Source organism: Schistocerca americana, chromosome 2 (genome assembly GCF_021461395.2).
Source record: "Schistocerca americana isolate TAMUIC-IGC-003095 chromosome 2, iqSchAmer2.1, whole genome shotgun sequence".
Classification (NCBI taxonomy): Eukaryota; Metazoa; Arthropoda; class Insecta; order Orthoptera; family Acrididae; genus Schistocerca; species Schistocerca americana.
Window position 1 is genome coordinate 224085686 of NC_060120.1, and position 22203 is coordinate 224107888.

Genomic DNA, 22203 nt, shown 5'->3' on the forward strand with positions numbered 1-22203 from the left:
TTATATTTTCTCATCGTCTCCTCCAAAGGCAGAAAGCACCCTGGAGCAATTATCGCGCCAAATGTGAAAACAGAAACGATTTTTTAAAATAACCTGACTGTTTCTCTTCTTATTTATACTACTCAAACATCAGTGTGTGATACAAATCACTAATTTCTTGTGAGCGTTATGGCGATTAGTTTGGAACTAAGTTCTACAAATTAAAAAATTAAACGCCGGTTACCTACTAGAATCGTCACAACCCTCGTACCAGAAAATTTTAAAACTTACAAAATAGTCATTCCTTTTCAGAAAGTAGCTTGCACATGTAACTGTCAGCTACTAAACACATCAAAAAAAGGTTCTGCATCACCCCGGTTCACAGAATTCCTGAAGATAGAAGTTGACTGTGGATGTTCTATCACAGACACAGGCCCTTTGACTGTTTAGAGGTGTCACTAAACCCGCCCAAAGACGTAAACAACCATGCACGAGCAGCGCCTATTAGACGGAGGGGGTCCGATAGCCGATCAGTTCCAGTCACTCCACCAGGAAGGAGGTACATGGCTCGTGTTTCCTGTAGTTCAACAATGCCTAGACGGTCAATACCGCGATTCGATCGCGTCCGCATTGTTACTTTGTGCCAGGGAGAGCTCTCAACAAGGGAAGTGTCCAGGCGTCTAGCAGTGATCAAAGCGATGTTGTTCGGACGTGGAAGAGATACAGAGAGACAGGAACTGTCGATGACATGCCTCGCTTGGGCCGCCCAAGGGCTACTACTGCAGTGGATGATTGCCACCTACGGATTATGGCTCGGAGGAACCCTGACAACAACGCCACCATGAATAATGCTTTCGTGCAGCCACAGGACGTAGTGTTATGACTCAAACTGCGCGCAATGCGCTGCGTGATGCGCAACATCACTCCCGACGTCCATGGCGAGGACCATCTTTCCGACCACAACACCATGCAGCGCGGTACAGATGGGCCCAACAACATGCGGAATGGACCGCTCAGGATTGCCATCACGTTCTCTTCACGGATGAGTGTCGTATATCCCCTCAACCAGACAATCGTCGGAGACGTGTTTGAAGACAACCCGTTCAGGCTGAACGCCTTAGACACACTGCCCAGCGAGTGCAGCAAGGTGGAGGTTCCCTGCTGTTTTGGGGTGGCATTATGTGGGGTCGATGTACGCGCTGGTGGTCATGGAAGGCGTCGTAATGGCTGTCTATACGTGAACGCCATCCTCCGGCCGATAGTGCAACCATATCGGCAGCATATTGGCTAGGCATTTGTCTTAATGGACAACAATTCGCGCCCCCATCGTGCTCATCTTGTGAATTACTTCCCTCAGGACAACGACATCGCTCGGCTAGAGTGACCAGCATGGTCTCCAGACATGAACGCTACCGAATATGCCTGGGATAGATTGAAAAGGGCTGTTTATGGACGACGTGACCCACCAATGACTCTGAGGGATCTACGCCGAATCGCCGTTGAGGATTGGGACAATCTGGACCAACAGTGCCATGGTGAACTTGTGGATAGTATGCCATGATGAAAACAGGCATGCATCAATGCGAGAGGACGTGCTACTGGATATTAGAAGTACCGATGTGTACAGCAATCTGGGCACAACCTCTAAAGGTCTCGCTGTATGGTGGTACAACATGCAATGTGTGGTTTTCATGAGCAGTGAAAAGGGCAGAAATGATGTTTATGTTCTGGTAAACCTTCCGGGATGTAAGGTCGTGATCCATGAAACTCTTCAGCTCCTAACGTTTCGTCCAGAGCTGCGCTAGACATCTTCGGAGGGGTGTTTCTCCTCCGGTGAGTCTTGCCGACTGACGGGTCGGACGTCTGAGAGCGACTTATATATCGTAGAAAGTGGGCGTGACCAGAGTTACACGTGATATGCAGAGATAATCTTTGTCAGAGATAAAACTTAACTATCGATCGTAATCTCGTCACGGATAAAACTGTCTAGCAATTCTGTAGTGCTACTGTCCACCGGAGGAGAAACACCCCTCTGAAGATGTCCAGCGCAGCTCTGGACGAAACGTTAGGAGCTGAAGAGTTTCATGGACCACGACCTTACATCCCGGAAGGTTTACCAGAAGATATGTCATCCGGTCGTGAAAGCTTTCATACTATGATGTTTATGTTGATCTCTATTCCAATTTCTTGTACGGGTTCCGGAACTCTCGGCACCGATGTGATGCAGAACTTTTTTTGATGTATGTATGTTCTCTGTATGTAATGGTATGAAGCAATTGTAATTATCAGTTTTTCTCCTCATATAATATGGGTGAAGCCTGTATGCTTTGTACACCAAAAAGTAGTTAAACTGAAAATCAGAATGTTTGTCGGACTATGGCTCTAACCCAGGATCATATTGTTCAAGGACAATCGAAGCACGACGGTTCCGTCATGGCAAGACTCATGTTTCGGTTTCTCTGTGCTTCCTTGTTTTTCGTGTATCATAGTGCCAGAGTCAACGAAATGCTGAAAAAGTGAACTGGCGACGATTGAAGATGGACACAAATTATGTTGAGGCGATCTTCTTACAAAATTTCTGGTACCAATTTTAAGTTATGTATCTATGAATATAGTATGACACCCGACGTATTGCTCCCGTAGGGATCACGAAGACAAGGGCAGACTAGTTACAGCAGGCACATAGTCATTTAAGATATCATTCTTCCTGTGAATGGAACAGCAAGAAGCGGTAATAATTCATACAACGGCACCTGCCCTCCACCACGCACTTTAGTATTTTGCGAAATATAGATGTAGATAATTTTATCTTGAAACTCTTCCAATGGACCGTGTTAGCACACAAAACAACAATATGAGATTGTGGTTCCCCCTGTTGTTTCTTCTTGCTATAGAATCAAAGAACCGACTGGTGACGGCAATATTTGTCGCTCAAATTAGTTTCAGAATAAGGAAATAATAAAAGTTTTTTTGCATCAAAGTGGACCACAATCCCATATTATTGTTATAGAGTAGATGTATACCTTGCTGGACTAGGACCTTTATCAGAGAGGATATAAGAGAAAATGGCTTAGCCACAGCCTACAGGCTGCTACCGTAATGACTGTTCCCCTCTACAGTGGAGTGTGAGCTACTTTCAAATTACGTGACGGATAAAAACAGTATACCCTCCCGGGTATTGACCCTGGAATTTTGTCATTCGCGGACGTGACTCTTACTGAATAAGCCATCCAGGCGCGACTTAAGACTAGCACGCACAGCTTCGGAAAATTATTAGCTAACGGGATTAGCTTGCAAACGTAAAAAAAAATAACGCATACCAACATTTACCTTGACTGATGTAGGGAAACCATGTAAAACTCCTGCATTTAAACCATGCTTCTGTTTAAGGCCACGCCAGTGGCCTAGCAGTTACTTCAGTTTCGCTAGATTTTATTCTGACAGGGCTTAGTTCCATTGTAACGTACCAGTTGATCCTAGTACATTGTTATAATTAATGCAACGTCGATGGTGAGTGGCATTTAAAGCTTCACATATTTCATTAAGTTGTTGGTGGTGATACTTTGGAAAATTTGGAAATTTGTGGTAAGTTCCTATGGGACCAAACTGTTGGGGGTCATTTGTCCCTAGGCTTACACACTACTTAAACTAACTTAAACTGACCTACGCTAAGGACAACACACACACCCATGCCCGAGGGAGGACTCGAACCTCCGACGGAGGGAGCAGCGTGGACCATAGCGAGGCGCCTGAGACCACGCGGCTACCCTGCGCGGCGGTGATACTTCATGATACACCTGTCGCGTCAGAAACATATATGGCCACCGGCCTCAGTGTTGTGTAGGAGGGCCACTGCTGTTAAGGACACATCTCATGGTGGATGAAGTCTGAAGCCATATGAGGCCGTTTCCAGACACTGCAGTTGTGTACAAGGATGTGGCATCCAGTGGTAAGCTTGCTGCGAAATGCAGAAAGACTTACATGTGATTAGAGCCTAGAGCAAATACTGACAACTGCTTCTAATCATAAATTAATGTAATGTAATGCACGTAAATAGATGAAAAGACACATCAGCGTACGAGTATACGATCGGCGATATGTCACAGTAATCAGTCCCATCTTTTAAATATCTTGGAGCTTCTGATGGGAGTGATTCAAATGTAATGACCACATAAAAATTAGTAAAAAAAGCAAGTGGTACTCTGATTTATTGAAACAAATGTGAAAGGAAGTATTATATATTTTGATGGCCTCTATCACAATATAATACATCATATCGCGATCAAGACCATTAAAATTTATAGTGTATAACACAGGTCGCTGTTTCTCCCTCAGCTGAGGATATCAGCTCTTACAAGTGAAAGTACATGTAATTCACGGACGAAATATATGCTTGCATACCCCTCGGCCGACCACCACCCCAAAGAACATTTCACCTGTTACCAAGCTTTATAAACAGTGGCAGTCCCTACTTTAATATAAGGGGCTGACTTGCTTACCATATCCTTGACTCTACTCTCTCCTTTCTCCCCCCATCCCTTCTCCGTATTTCTTGATGAAACAAAACGAGCTCTAGAAGATCTACAGAGTCATGTGAACAGTCCATAAACGCCGCTGTTTCAGGAATACTGCCACTCCCTCTTCACATAAAAGCCAATGGTCAACCTAGTCGCATTCTTACGAGGGATGGTTCCTCTACCATTGACAGAAGTGTACGAAATGAGTGACAGGCAAATTATTTAGTCCCCTATAGCCTACGTAGTCAATACATGTCACATGAGTATATCATTAGCTACTGTAGAAGACGCTGTCTGGTCGTAGTGATGTGATTCTGCAGCTCATTACATGAAAGGACCATGGTCTTCAATATACATCTCTGTAGAACACCAAGAGTAGCCTATCCTAGACAAGGTCTTCTGCTCCTAAAATAACATGTTTGTACTACAACCCTCCAATCTGCCTTGCAATGTTTCAGTTTTGTTTGTGATTATAGCGTATGTGAAGCGTACTATCGTGGGATCTGGTTAGCAGGTAGGCGTCGACGGCACATAAACAATATACGTCATATGAGTACACCACTAGCTACTGTAGATGCCTTTAAGTGATCCAGTGGTGTTATTCTGTAGTGTATTCTTCAATACGTACATGGGATGCAATATACAGGCTTATGCAACAACAAAAGTAGCTTATGCTTATGTAGGGCATTCTGGTCGCAAAACAATATTATGGTGGTACATAGGTTCGTAGCTTTTTTCCATAAGTTTAATAAACACAACAGATACACGTAATAGAAACGTTGCCAGCCTCGGCGGCCGAACGGTTCTAGGCGCTTCATTCCGGAACCGCTCGACTGCTACGGTCGCAGGTTCGAATCCTGCCTCGAGCATGGATGTGTGTGATGTCCTTAGGTTCGTTAGGTTTAAGTAGTTCTAAGTTCTAGGGCACTGATGACCTCAGATGTTAAGTCCCATAGTGCTCAGAGCCATTTGAATAATTCAATAGAGACTTTAGTAAGCAATAGTATATTCTTCTTTACTATTTGCAACAGTCTGCCAACGCTGACATAACTTTGGAATTACGAGACAGTACAAATCGTATAGTGTTTTCTGTCACTCTAGCAGAATGTGAGATAATCTTCCTGGTTGCTGTTCTTCGACCGTGTCTGCAAGAAGTCTCAGTTGTTGACAATAAATAAGATTAGATTAGATTAGATTAGATTAGATTAATACTAGTTCCATGGATCATGAATACGATATTTCGTAATGATGTGGACGAGTCGAATTTTCCAATACATGACATAATTAGGTTAATTTAACAACATACTTAAGTTAATATAACAACTTTATTTTTTTGTGTTTTTTTTAATATTTTTCTTTTTTTTCTTAATTTATATCTAAAAGTTCCTCTATGGAGTAGAAGGAGTTGTCATTCAGAAATTCTTTTAATTTCTTCTTAAATACTTGTTGGTTATCTGTCAGACTTTTGATACTATTTGGTAAGTGACCAAAGACTTTAGTGCCAGTACAATTCACCCCTTTCTGTGCCAAAGTTAGATTTAATCTTGAATAGTGAAGATCGTCCTTTCTCCTAGTATTGTAGTTATGCACACTGCTATTACTTTTCAATTGGGTTTGGTTGTTAATAACAAATTTCATAAGAGAGTATATATACTGAGAAGCTACTGTGAATATCCCTAGATCCTTAAATAAATGTCTGCAGGATGATCTTGGGTGGACTCCAGCTACTATTCTGATTACACGCTTTTGTGCAATAAATACTTTATTCCTCAGTGATGAATTACCCCAAAATATGATGTCATATGAAAGCAATGAGTGGAAATAGGCGTAGTAAGCTAATTTACTAAGATGTCTATCACCAAAATTTGCAATGACTCTTATTGCATAAGTAGCTGAACTCAAACGTTTCAGCAGATCATCAATGTGTTTCTTCCAATTTAATCTCTCATCAATGGGCATACCTAAAATTTTGGAATATTCTACCTTAGCTATATGCTTCTGATTAAGGTCTATATTTATTAATGGCGTCATACCATTCACTGTACGGAACTGTATGTACTGTGTCTTATCAAAATTCAGTGAGAGTCCGTTTACAAGGAACCACTTAGTAATTCTCTGAAAGACAGTATTGACAATTTCATCAGTTAATTCTTGTTTCTCAGGTGTGATTACTATACTTGTATCATCAGCGAAGAGAACTAACTTTGCCTCTTCATGAATATAGAATGGCAAGTCATTAATATATAATAAGAACAACAAAGGACCCAAGACTGACCCTTGTGGAACCCCATTCTTGATAGTTCCCCAGTTTGAGGAATGTGCTGATCTTTGCATGTTACGAGAACTACTTATTTCAACTTTCTGCACTCTTCCAGTTAGGTATGAATTAAACCATTTGTGCACTGTCCCACTCATGCCACAATACTTGAGCTTGTCTAGCTGAATTTCATGATTTACACAATCAAAAGCCTTTGAAAGATCACAAAAAATCCCAATGGATGGTGTTCGGTTATTCAGATCATTCAAAATTTGACTGGTGAAAGCATATATGGCATTTTCTGTTGAAAAACCTTTCTGGAAACCAAACTGACATTTTGTTAGTACTTCATTTTTACAGATATGTGAAGCTACTCTTGAATACATTACTTTCTCAAAAATCTTGGATAAAGCTGTTAGAAGGGAGATTGGACGGTAATTGTTGACATCAGATCTATCCCTTTTTTTATGCAAAGGTATAACAATAGCATATTTCAGTCTATCAGGGAAAATGCCCTGTTCCAGAGAGCTATTACACAGGTGGCTGAGAATCTTACTTATCTGTTGAGAACAAGCTTTTAGTATTTTGCTGGAAATGCCATCAATTCCATGTGAGTTTTTGCTTTTAAGCAAGTTTATTATTTTCCTGATTTCAGAGGGAGAAGTGGGTGAGATTTTAATTGTATCAAATTTCATATATATGGCCTCTTCCATTAACAGCCTAGCATCTTCTAATGAACACCTGGATCCTACTATATCCACAACATTTAGAAAATGATTATTAAAAATATTTTCAACTTCTGACTTTTTGTTCGTAAAGTTTTCATTCAATTTGATGGTAATACTGTCTTCCTCTGCTCTTGGTTGACCTGTTTCTCTTTTAATAATATTCCAAATTGTTTTAATTTTATTATCAGAGTTGCTGATTTCAGACATGATACACATACTCCTGGATTTTTTAATAACTTTTCTTAATTTAACACAGTAGTTTTTATAATTTTTGATAGTTTCTGGGTCACTACTCTTTCTTGCTGTCAGATACATTTCCCTTTTCCGGTTACAAGATATTTTTATACCCTTAGTAAGCCATGGTTTGTTACAAGGTTTCTTACGAGTATAGTTAACTATTTTCCTGGGGAAGCAGTTTTCAAATGCATTTACAAAAATGTCATGAAATAAATTATATTTTAAATTGGCATCAGGTTCACGGTACACCTCATCCCAGTCTAACTGCTGTAGGCTTTCCCTGAAATTTGCAATTGTTAAATCGTTGACTGAACGTACTACTTTGGAGGACTGTTTAGTATTGCTGAATGGAGCTATGTCATATATTGTAACTAGCTGTGCACCATGATCAGAAAGACCATTCTCAACAGGCTGAGCATTTATCTGGTTAAACTTATCTTGGTCTGTAAAGAAGTTATCTATCAGTGAGCTGCTATCCTTTACCACCCGAGTAGGAAAATCAATAACAGGTGTCAAATTGAAAGAACCGAGTAATACTTCAAGGTCATTTTTCCTATTACCCTCTTTCAGAGGATCTACATTGAAGTCCCCACAAATAATAATTTGCTTCCCCCTGTCTGAGAGATAGCACAACAAGGAGTCCAAATTTTTCAGAAATAGATGAAAATTTCCTGATGGGGACCTATATACAGTTACAATTATAAATGTGCCTTTATTTAATTTAAGCTCACAGGCACATGCTTCTATACGTTTCTTTACACAAAACTTTTTTGTTTCTATACTTTTTGCACAATGATAACTTTTGACATATATGGCAACTCCTCCTTTCTCCATATTTTCTCTCATTACATGTGCAGAGAGCTTATAACCACTTACATTTACCTTATCCATATCAGTAACAATGTGATGCTCAGACAGGCATAGTATATCTATTTCATTCTCAGCTTCTAAATCTTCTAAACAAACCAGAAGCTCATCTACTTTATTCTTTAAACTCCCAATATTTTGATGAAATATACTTACATTATTTTTAATTATACTTTTATGAGAACCTTTCCTTATTCTAACATTTGCAGTACTCTCCTGTCTGAGTTTCTCATTGTGCTTAGGCCTAGTTCCTATACCAGTGGTCACATGGTGTTCAGAGAGGCAGATTATGTCAATTGGGTTGGGTGACTTCAATTCATCAATGCAATTACCTAGGACTGAGATACAACTTGGTGGAGATAAAATTTCTGGTGATTGGTGAAAATTTATAATTGATAGCTGTGATTGGTGATCCAATGTGCTAGAATTGTGCTGTTTAATTTCTTTCCTAAACTGAAGATTTGTTTCAATCCTGACCTCTCGTAGAACTTGACATATTTCTGTCTTACCTATCCTAAAAAAGGTGCTGCTCCAACACCTGTAACCACTGGTATTTTACCATTCATGGCAGTGCCTCCCCCCCTTAAATTTCCTGCTATTACCCCAGCCAGTTTCCCCTTCCCTTTCCTGTTGAGATGTAGGCCGTGCCTGGTATAGTCCCACCTACTGAGATAATCAACAGGAACCACACCAATATGAGCCCCCGCACCCGACCCAAGCAGCCGTTCCAACTCCAAATTAACTCTCCCAACAGAAGAGTTCAAATGAGGCCGGTCATGGCGTCTCAGGACAGATACAAATTCAACATTGGTGTGTCTCGATGCCGACGCAATCTTTACCAGGTCACACTCTATACTGTACCCAGGATCTCTGTCGATGCTGTTCCCTGGCCCTCCCACAATAAGCACGGTGTCTTCCCTGGTAAATCCTTTACAGAGTGAACCTAAATCCTCTGTCACCTGATCCAGACTAGCACTTGGTTTGAAAAAATTTGTGACCTGGTATTCTGGTCCTAATTCCTCCTGCAGAAGTTGGCCTACACCTCTGGCATGAGAACTGCCTAACAACAAAACTTTCTTCCTTTTCGATGACTTTCCTACATTCTTTTTCAATTTCCTATTGAAAGTTTGTTGTGTCCTGTCTACACCTACCTCTGCTTGAGGCTCATCAGTTTCTAACTGAAGCAACAGGTCAAACTTATTTTTGACATTCACCACAAAACTGTCAGACGTAGTTCTAGGCCTGTTCCTTCTGGTACCTGTTGCCACTTCCCACCTCTCTTTGCCCTTCTCCCTCCTTAACCTGTCCAGATCTTCCCTAGCCTGATCTAGCTCAGCCTGAAGGGCAGCAATTTTCCCCTCCTGTTCCACTGTCTTCCTATCTCTGCTGCAAATCCTACATAACCACTGATGAGCCTGATCCACTTTCCCAACACCCACGCCACTGCAGTCCCTCCAGTGAAAAAAACTACTGCATCCATCACACCAAACCCCGGAACTAACAATTCTACGGCAAGTCAGGCACTTCTCACTCATGGCAAAAATAATACTTTAGCTAGAATAAATCAATTAAATTACCGAAAATCAAAAAAGACGTTACAAGAATTAAGACTATTCACAAATGTATATAAGCAAGTTTCTGATATAAAGTTACGCTGTTTTTCTGAAATCTGTATTAAAACAATGAAGTTATACGCTATTTACGGTAGTTTACTTGTTTGTTACCGAGAAACTAGTTAAATTACCTTGAAATAAGAAACAAACACGTTTACAAAATTTAAGCCTAAGCGCGACTTCGCGAAGTTACGATCTTTTCGTGTTTTCTGAAAAAATACGCAAAGAAAAGTCAAACCTTTAACGGCAAGACTAAACGATACACTAATGCACGTATTTAATTTGTTGTCAGCGTTAAACTAAATTATATTCCTGTCTAAATCACTTAACTTTCTGGAAATGGTTTCTGGCGTCACTTACTCGGCGGCCATCTTGGCTTCATCTAACAAATGTCAACATTGATGATTACACCTCGAGGAACCAATTCGCCTTCCCCGAAGAAGCGGTTCGCTTTCACCAGATGCGTAACATCATCTTAAGTGGATGCGCGCAGGTCTTTCAACGAGGAGTTGCTGCTTTGTTTGATCTCAAACATTCCTTTCTTTCTCTTGCGTTTGTATAAAGACACATTTCGTGTCACCAGTAACGATACGGGATAGGAATGATCGCTGTTGTTCACTAGGCAACTGGTCACGAGCAAGAAGAAATGCACATGTGACGACCAGCTGATTTTTGTGATATTAGCTTAGAGCATGCGGTAGCCATGCACCCGACTTTTGAACCTTCCCCATTGCAAGCAAATTTCGCACGATGGTGGAATGATCACAGTTAAACACGTTCGCCACTTCTAGAGTGCACTATCGTGGATCATTGTGGATTAATGAGTTTAAACTATCTTCATCACACGCCGAAGGTCTTCCTTAACGTGGAGGGTCACTAATGTCAAAACGATCCTCCTCAAAACCAGTTCTTTACCGTGCTCTGTCCAGTGGCATTATTCCTATACACAGCGCAAATATCTCTCAGTGCTTCCGCTGCTGTCAACCCTCCATTGAACTCCAACAGAGGAATACGTCGGAAATGTTTCATTTTCTGCACTTGGTACCCAATTTTCTACCGTTCAGAGCTCCACTCACTATCCTCAAATGATAAAATGACAATACGTAAACTCAAATACGGACAGTGAAATACAGACAATAAATGATAATCGATAAATAAACCCACGGTAACCGGAATACCAACAGCCAAACGGAAACGAACTTATGCACCAGCCTATTAATTCTGCATTACTACGAACCAAGCGATGTTCCAAACTACCAGTTCTGCCTGCGCCTAGAGCGTAAGTGACGACTGCCAAAGGCAGACGGAAGGCAGAGAGTGCCGACATGCCGACAGGTGACAGGAGAGGCGTGGCAGCGCAGCTGGAGTTGGAACTGGAGGTGGAGGTGGTGGTGGTGGAGGTGGAGGTGGAGGTGCCGGCTAGGCTGCGCCGTGAGGTCGCGACCCGACAGTGGCGCCGCTATCGGCCGCGGCCGGCTGTTGAACCCGGGGCCAACGCCCGCCGCCACTCGGCCCCTTATCACACACCTGGGGCGCCGGCATACGCCCTCGCGCGGTCACGTCCTCTCCAGAACGGATGGGATTCGTCAAGTGTGGCCGTCGGTGGCAAAATATATCTTGTGTGGCTAAAATGTTTCCTCACGCCTAACTGACATCAAGGCTTGCATCCTGAAGATACGGGCTGGCACACACGGCGCTAACATACACTGATGTGTCACAACCATGTGACAATAGCTTGACTTTTGTCGTCTCATAGTATATTGATGGCTGAGATATCATCGTGAATTCACCGTCATGCGTCTCAAACTACACTACTGGCCATTAAAATTGCCACACCATGAAGATGACATGCTACAGACGCGAAATTTAATCGACACGAAGATGATGCTGTGATATGCAAATGATTAGCTTTTCAGAGCATTCACACAAGGTTGGTGCCGGTGGCGACACCTACAACATGCTGACATGAGGAAAGTTTCCAACCGATTTCTCACACCCAAACATCAGTTGACCGGCGTTGCCTGGTGAAACGTTGTTTTGATGCCTCGTGTAAGGAGGAGAAATGCGTACCATCACTTTTCCGACTTTGATAAAGGTCGGATTGTAGCCCATCGCGCTTGCGGTTTATCGTATCGCGACATTGCTGCTCGCGTTGGTCGAGATCCAATGACGGTTAGCAGAATATGGAATCGGTGGGTTCAGGAGGGTAATACGCAACGCCGTGCTGGATCCCACCGGCCTCTTATCACTAGCAGTCGAGATGACAGGCGTATGATCCGCATGGCTGTAACGGATCGTGCAGCTACGTCTCAATCCCTGAGTCAACAGATGGGGACGTTTGCAAGACAACAACCATCTGCACGGACATTTCGACAACGTTTGCAGCAGCATGGACTATCAGCTCGGAGGCCATGGCTGCGTTTACCCTTGACGCTGCATCAGAGACAGGCGCGCCTGCGATGGTGTACTCAACGACGAACCTGGGCGCACGAATGGGAAAACGTCATTTTTTCGGATGAATCCAGGTTCTGTTTACAGCATCATGATGGGCGCATCCGTGTTTGGCGACATCGCGGTGAACGCACATTGGAAGCGTGTATTCGTCATCGCCATACTGGCGTATCACCCGGCGTGATGGTATCGGGTGCCATTGGTTACACGTCTCGGTCACCTCTTGTTCGCATTGACGGCACTTTGAACAGTGGACGTTACATTTCAGATGAGTTACGACCCGTGGCTCTACCCTTCATTCGATCCCTACGAAACTGTACATTTCAGCAGGATAATACAGGACCGCACGTTGCAGGTCCTGAACAGGCCTTTCTGGATACAGAAAATGTTCGACTGCTGCCCTGGCCAGCACATTCTCCAGATCCTTTACCAATTGAAAACGTCTGGTCAATGGTGGCCAAGCAACTGGCTCGTCACAATACGCCAGTCACTACTCTTCATGAACTGTGATATCATCTTGAAGCTGCATGGGCAGCTGTACCTGTACACGCCATCCAAGGTCTGTTTGACTCAATGCCCAGGCGTATCAAGGCCGTTATTACGGCCAGAGGCGGTTGTACTGGACACTTATTTCTCAGGATCTATGCACCCAAATTGCGTGAAAATGTAATCACATGTCAGTTTAATATAATATATTTGTCCAATGAATACCCGTTAACATCTGCATTTCTTCTCGGTGTAGCAATTTTAATGGCCAGCAGTGTGCTATATCACGATTAGGCCTTGTGATAGTTGTTCTGTGGGAAGACGACATCGCTATCGATGAAGACATCTAGCATGGTAAGATGCAGGTGGTGCATTGAATGACTACCACACGCTTCATGGAAACCCTTGTGATTGTCCCTCAAGCCACAGTGCTGCTCCCAGTGGCCTGCGTCCGTAGCGCAGTACACGTTTCCAGCAGCCGTTCGCCTGGACGACGACATATCAGGACACGACCAACGACGTGGAATAATAAGAAACTTGATTTATCCGACCACGTTACACGTTTTTTGATCCAGAGTCCAATCTCGATGAAACCTGCGTCCACTACAATCGTAACTACCGATGTCATTGCATCAACATGAGAACGCGAAGGGATGGTCTGCTGCTGAGTCTTATTTTCAACGAATGCATGGGGTGCTCGAGCCAGGATACATGTGCCTGTGCCACCAATCGTCGCCTATCTTGCTTTAGATAGCGCAGAGCCGGCCGGGGTGGCCGAGCGGTTCTAGGCGCTACAGTCTGGAACCGCGTGACTGCTACGGTCGCAGGTTCGAATCCTGCCTCGGGCATGGATGTGTGTGATATCCTTAGGTTAGTTAGGTTTAAGTAGTTCTAAATTCTAGGGGACTGATGACTCAGAAGTTAAGTCCCATAGTGCTCAGAGCCATTTGAACCATTTGAACCACAGCGCAGAAGCCTCCGATCACATTGTGTGCTGCGTGAACCTTTACCTTCATGTCGCCTAAGTAGTGGTTTCAACGTCCTTCAACCACTTTCCATAGCTGCTCGCAACAGTAGCACGCCAACAGCTGACCACTTTCGCTGCTTTCGAGACGCTGCTTCCCGGGCTCTGAGCCATAACAATCTGCCATTCGTCAAAGTCGTTTATACCTACACTTTCCCTGCCCATAAAGCCTCGACGCGGCCTTCGTGTGCAGTGGTCGTAACGTCGGGGCTCGTTAGCGCAGATTTGTTTCACGCTGAGTGAAGTAGGAGAATTGATTTCGTTTGTACGTCTACAGTAATACACTATAGGAGAAAAATTGTAAAACCAAGAAGGCGTTGTGCGAGATGAACGAAAATTGGTAGGCGTGTTTTTACATCCGAAAATCATGTCTGTTCAGATTTCGCACAAGTCGCATAAGAGTGGCGCTAGTAGTGCCACTGTGAGAATACATAAACAGAGACTGTAACGGTCGTGAGCGTTAGTTACCTTTGAGACTGGACGTGGTGAGTTGATGTTAGTCAAGAATGCCATTATGGCGGCAAATACACCATTACCAATAAAAAAATGGTTCAAATGGCTCTGAGCACTATGGGAGTTAACATCTGAGATCATCAGTCCCCTATAACTTAGAACTACTTAAACCTAACTAACCTAAGGACATCACACACATCCATGCCCGAGGCAGGATTCGAACCTGCGACGGTAGCGGTCGCGCAGTTCCAGACTGAAGCGCCTAGATCAGCTCTGCCACTCGTGCCTGCCATTATCAACATCTCAATGAGTTTGGACGAAGTTGTGTAACAGGGCTACGAGAAGCTTGGTGTTCATTCTGCGATACTGCAGAAATGTAGCCACTGTACATGATTGCTGGTAGCGGGTGTCACGAGAATGCAAGAAGACCAGGCTCCGGATGGCAGCGAAGACCATCGTCTTCGGCTTATTGTTCTGGCGCGCCGAACTGCCTCTGAAACAGCAATCTGAGCAGCAGTTGGCACCACAGTGACACAACGAACTGTCACAAATCGGCTACCTCAAGGACAGTTCCGAGCCAGAGTCCCTGTAGCGTGCATTCCACTGATACCAAACCACCGCCACTTGCGACTTCAGAGCGCCAAGCGAGAGCTAATTGAAGGGCAGGTTGGAGGTCTTTTGTGTGTTCTGATTAAACCTGATTCTGTCTCGGTGCCAGTGATGGGCGCATGTTGTTCAGGAAGACGCAAGCTGAGGGAATGCGATCAATCTCTGTGGGTGCTAGATGCACTGGTCCTACACCAGGAGTCACGGTCTAGGTTGCAATTTCGTATGACAGCAGGAGCATGCTCGAGGTCCTCCCAAGCACTCTGACTAAAACTTTGTTCTCAGTCTGGTGATTCTAACTGTTGTGCTGTCATTCATGACCAGGTTGACCCTGCTGTAACCCAATATGCTCTACAGAGTGTTGACATGTTGCCTTGGCCAGCTCGATCACATGATGCGTCTCCAATTGAGCAGGTATGGGACATTATCGGACAACTCCAGCGTCATCCGCAAACAGCATTAACTGTCGCTGTATTGGCCGACTAAATGCAACAGGCACGGAACTCCATCCCACCAACTTACATCCGGCACCTTTACGACACAATGTATGCACTTTTGCATTCTTGCAATCAACATTCATTACACCGGTTATTAAGGTACCAGCATTTCTCATTCGCAACAGCTTATATCACACTCACACTAACCTGGGTCTTACATTGTTAATCACTGAAACATGTTACCTAGATAAATGTGCTTTCGAAATTTCATTACTGTACACTAATTACTTTTTGGCGTTGCGATTTTTTTACGTCAATGTATTATGCAAGTCATATACAGGGTGGTCCATTGATCGTGACCGGGGCAAATATCCACGAAATAAGCGTCAAACGAAAAAACTACAAGGCACGAAACTTCTCTAGCTTGAAGGGGGAAACCAGATTTCGCTATGGTTGGCCCGCTAGATGGCGCTGTCATAGGTCAAATGCATATCGACTGCGTTTTTTTAAAAAATGGATCCCCCATTTTTATTACATATTCGTGTAGTACGTAAAGCAATATGAATGTTTTAGTTGGACCACTTTTTTCGCTTTGTGATACAAGGCGCTGTAATAGTCACAAACATATGGCTCACAATTTTAGACGAACAGTTGGTAACAGGTAGGTTTTTTAAATTAAAATACGGAACGTAGGTAAGTTTGAACATTTTATTTCGGTTGTTACGATGTGATACATGTACCTTTGTGAACTTATCATTTCTGAGGACGGATGCTGTTACAGCGTGATTACCTGTAAATACCACATTAATGCAATAAATGCTCAAAATGATGTCCGTCAACCTCAATTATTTGGCAACACGTGTAACGACATTCCTCTCAACAGCGAGTACTACGCCTTCCGTAATGTTCGCACATGCATTGACAATGCGCTGACACATGTTGTCAGACGTTGTCGGTGGATCATGATAGCAAATATCCTTCAACTTTCCACACAGAAAGAAATCCAGGGACGTCAGATCCGGTGAACGTGCGAGCCATGGTATGGTGCTTCGACTACCAATCCACCTGTCATGAAATATGCTATTCAGTACCGCTTCAACCGCACGCGAACTATGTGCCGAACATCCATCATGTTGGAAGTACATCGCCATTCTGTCATGCAGTGCTACATCTTGTAGACACATCGGTAGAACATTGCGTACGAATCAGCATACATTGCACCATTTAGACTGCCATTGATAAAATGGGGTCCAATTATCCTTCCTCCCATAATGCTGCACCATACATTAACCCGCCAAGGTAGCTGATGTTCCACTTGTCGCAGCCATCGTGGATTTTCCGTTGCCCAATAGTGCTTATTATGCCGGTTTACGTTACCGCTGTTGGTGAATGTCGCTTCGTCACTAAATAGAACGCGTGCAAAAAATCTGTCATCGTCCCGTAATTTCTCTTGCGCCCAGTGGCAGAACTGTACACGACGTTCAAAGTCGTCGCCATGCAATTCCTGGTGCATAGAAATATGGTAATATGGTACGGGTGCAATCGATGTTGATGTAGCATTCCAACACCGACATTTTTGAGATTCCAGATTCTCGCGCTATTTTTTTGCTACAGATGTGCGGATTAGCTGCGACAGCAGCTATAACACCTACTTGACCATCATCATTTGTTGCACGCCGTGGCTGACGTTTCACAGGCGGCTGAACACTTGCTGTTTCCTTAAATAACCTAACTATCCGGCGAACGGTCCGGTCACTTGGATCATGTCGTCCAGGATACCGAGCAGCATACGTAGCACACGCCCGTTGGGCATTTTGATCACAATAGCCATACATCAACACGATATCAACCTTTTCTGCAATTGGTAAATGGTCCATTTTAACACGGGTAATGTATCACGAAGCAAATACCGTCCACACTGACGGAATGATACGTGATACCACGTACTTATACGTTTGTGACTATTACAGCGCCATCTATCACAAAGCGAAAAAAGTGATCCAACTAAAACATTCATATTTCTTTACGTACTACACGAATATGGAATAAAAATGGTGGTTCCTGTTTTAAAAAATGCAGTTAATATCCGTTTGACCTATGGCAGTGCCATCTAGTGGGCCAACTATAGCGCCATCTGGTTTCCCCCTTCAAGCTAGACGAGTTTCTTCGTTCTTTGTAGTTTTTCGTTTGATGCTTATTTCGTGAGATATTTGGCCCGGTCACTATCAATGGACCACCCTGTATACAGGAGTGCAACGGGAATTGGGTCCAGTAAGTGCAGAGTTTCCTTTTAAACATTTATAAATTGCCAAAGCAATTAAATAAAAATTCAAAACTCAAACTTTAAGCATTCCTTTGAACAATGAATCAAATCTTTACCACCACGCTTGGAGTGTATTTAGAGAATGCATAGCTTGAATTAAACTTATTATCTTCCCGTGTCAGCTGAAACCTCCAGCACAATGCAGTCAACGCAAGTGAACGCCTTTGTTGTATGCAATGCATCCGTCCACGGACGTCGCTGGAACTAGGCCGACACAAATAATGCAAATGATACCACAATAACACCGTGTGTTACAACCACAAAACTGCAGAGTCCCCAAATTAAGAATTACTGTATAACACTTTTAAATTTCGGTCCCTAAGCCAGATGGTAATGAGAAGGTATTGAATAGAATTGGGAGAAGAGGAGTTTGTGGCACAACTTGACTAGAAGAAGGGATCGGTTGGTAGGACATGTTCTGAGGCATCAAGAGATCACCAATTTAGTACTGGAGGGCAGCGTGGAGGGTAAAAATCGTAGAGGGAGACCAAGAGATGAATACACTAAGAAGATTCAGAAGGATGTAGGCTGCAGTAGGTACTGGGAGATGAAGAAGCTTGCACAGGATAGAGTAGCATGGAGAGCTGCATCAAACCAGTCTTGGGACTGAAGACCACAACAACAACAACAAGGCAGATACCACTGAATTAACCAATAAACTATACTAACAGATGCAACATTCAGTAAATAACAAAATTTTAAGTAGAAGTGGCGACGCTACATTTCATCTTCTAGGCGCAATTCCCAATAGCCACTTGCAGCTCAGTAACAAACCGTTTAACCAAAGAACCAGATGAGGTGAACTCACTAATTGCAATTAACGATGGCGCGAGCTCATCTACCCACACACAGCCGAGTGGTTCTTAGCGCTTCAGTCCGGAATCGCGCCTCTGCTACAGTCGCAGGTTCGAATCCTGCCTTTGGCATGGATGTGTGTGATGTCCTTAGGTTAGTTAGCTTTAAGTAGTTCTAAGTCTAGGGGACTGACGACCTCAGATGTTAAGTCCCATAGTGCTTGGAGCCATTTTTGAACACACACACACACACACACACACACACACACACACACACACACACACACAGCAGGCCGGCAACGCTGCCGCAGACACCACAGCAGTACCAAGTGGTGGTCCCAACAGACTAGCGTAATACAGGAACGTACAGAGATTAGCCCCGCTGTTTGAGACCACTTGCAGCAAACACTGACGCATTTCCTTAATTTCAACCTGGTGCTCAACACAAATGACGTGCGATGGTTCCATATTGATTAGAATACACACATCGTTTAACAAGGCCAGGCAAGGTAGGACAAACAGCAATAACATTCACCAAGAACCTCACACATACCGTTTCCACTACGCATCCTGCTGTAAACCTCAATTGTGCAGTACCGTAGCTTTAAACCCTTTGCATCAGCAAATCCATCGGCCAAATCATCATATGATTTCAGTTATACAGGGTGATTTTTTCTGCCGTGAACAACTCTAAGAACTGATCCATGAGATGTTAAGAAACATTGAACGACGTGGGACGATACGTATGTTCTTATTTGCATTTGACTCTATTTTAATTTCCTCTGGTTCTGTGAGGGCATGTGAATCAAAGCTACCTCGTCATAGAATATGTTCGTCACAAATTCTGATAAAAATTTTAGGAATTGGAGAAAACTAAGAAATAAAATAGGACAAAAAATTACTTCCGATCATATAAATCAATATGTAACACACACACACACACACACACACACACACACACACACACACACAGCGAAACACTCTAAACTTCTGCTAGAAAAGCCGCCTTAAACTATAGCAAGTGTACATGCTCTATCGACTGAGCTTAGAACTATCCAGGGACAACTGGCAACACTCCCTTATAGTTTTGCTTTCGCCAGTACCAACTGTTCTTTTACCTTCCAAAATTTACAGAAGCTCTCTTGTACATCTTGCACTGTTAGCACACCTGCATGAAAAAACAGTGCGGCGAAACGGCTTAGCCAGAGCTTAGGTATTGTTTTCGAAATGAATCTTTTACTCTTCAGAGGGGTGTGTACTGATTTAAGTGAAACCGACCTTTTGTGATGAGACAGTAACTGAACAGCAGAGTACATTGAAGAAGGAACATGCAGACTTAGAGCAATTAAAGAAATTGAAAAATACACTAGCATTTATTCGGATGAAACAAAAAAAGCAGGCTAAAAGTTTGTGCGCCTGTAAAAGAATAGAGCCAGCCAGATTAAGAACGCAGGTTGTGGAATTCTACGAAAGTCACAGTGAAACTGAAACAATAAAATGAAAGAAGGCCTGAAGGTAGTAAGAATAACATGACTTGATCTCTCTAACCTCTGTCCGAAAATGCCTCGAAAGGCCCAACGGTACCCACCGACCGCGTTGTTATCCTCTGACGATAGGCGTCATTGGATGCAGATATGGAGGAGCATGTGGTTAGCACATCGCTCTGAAACGTCCCCTTAGAAAAATTATAAAAGACTGTGCTTAAACTGACACGTAATATTTTTAGCGCAACGCAATCTGACTTTTAATAATCCCTACAAAAGAATGGCCCTGACTAACAATAACCTATACCTTTCATGAATCTCTTACCTCACAAAAATCTTCGTTACTCAAACTACTGTAATACAGCGAGCGCCAATACTGCCAGGTAAATAAAAGATTCTAACTGCTGAGGGCACTAACTACTGATAGGCATAGTTAGCAAATGAAAGATTTTGATAAAGAACAAACAATGTATTTACCTTAACAGTGTTCAAAACTCATAATATATATCAGTTCATGACATCCAGTCTTACAAATTTACTGTCTCTGATGGACACACGTCCAGATCATCCGCTCTCAAGACTCCGTCATCTCTCTCCCTACATCCACCACTGCTGGCGGCTCTCCTCCAACTGCGCAACGCTACGCGCTGTTAACAGCCAACTGCCCAACACTACAATAGCCAACAACAATGCAAACCAGCCACAGACTGCACACAGCACAGCCAGTGATTTTCATACAGAGCGCTAGGTGACGTTACCAATATAAAAACCTAAACAGCCTACTTACATAGCCCCCATGCTCCCCATAAAAAATTTTACAAATTGTTTTGGGCTGTGGCCAATACAGATTTGAAAAAAATTTTCACAATTACAATAACAAAGATATCAAATGCACAAGCTTATGGATACAATGTTGCTCGAAAGCTAAAATTTTCTCACAGTCCATAAAGACAGTCCTGATCATCCATCACAGTAAAATTGCAGTTTTTATTCTTTAAGTCTGAGCAGTAAAAGAAAATGCACATGGAAGTATTGGATTTCCATGCAGTCTTGAAGAAGTATTGTTGTCCTTCCAACGGACAGACAGTGCTGATTCTTGACATGCAGACAGGTAATGGGCCACAACAGAGCAAACCCACAGCAGAGTCAGTCGAAGTTTTGAAGAATATTGGTAAGTAGGTCATCACAGAGCAGACCCACTGTAGTCCTGGTAGAGAATATGGTATTGGTGGGCCACCAGAGGTGCAGACCCACTGCAGTCCTTGTAGAAATAATGGTATTGGTGAGCCATCAAAGATGCAGACCCACTGTAGTCCTTGTAGAGATGGCCAGCAACCATCTGTTGCGACTGTGCAGGTGCACAATCACCATCGGTGAGTCTTGCGGACAATATAGCAAGTCCATAAAGCATCACTTGAGCATTCACAAAGTTTTTGGAATTGTCCTTAGAACCAGCAATGCTGTTAATCAATCCCTTGCTGAATTATTAACACATGTCCAAACACTAACAGTCCTCTTTTTTTTCACATATTGTGCATATACTATGACCAACAGAAATGTGTGCAGTGAAATGAATGCTTACAAGTTACTTAATTTGATGAACTGGTGCCAATACAATGATAAATTTACAACATGAGAATACAATAAGAAAGGTACAAAATACATCATTAAAGAACATAACACTGTATTTACCTTAACAGTGTTCAAAAGTCAAAATATGTATCAGTTCCTGACATCCAGTCTTACAAACTTACTGTCTCTGATGGACACACGTCCAGATCATCCGCTCTCAAGACTCCACCATCTATCTCCCCACATCCACCACTGCTGGCGGCTCACCTCCAACTGCGCAACGCTACGCACTGTTAACAGCCAACTGTCCAACACTACAATAGCCAACAACAATGCAAACCAGCCACAGACTGCACACAGCACAGCCAGTGATTT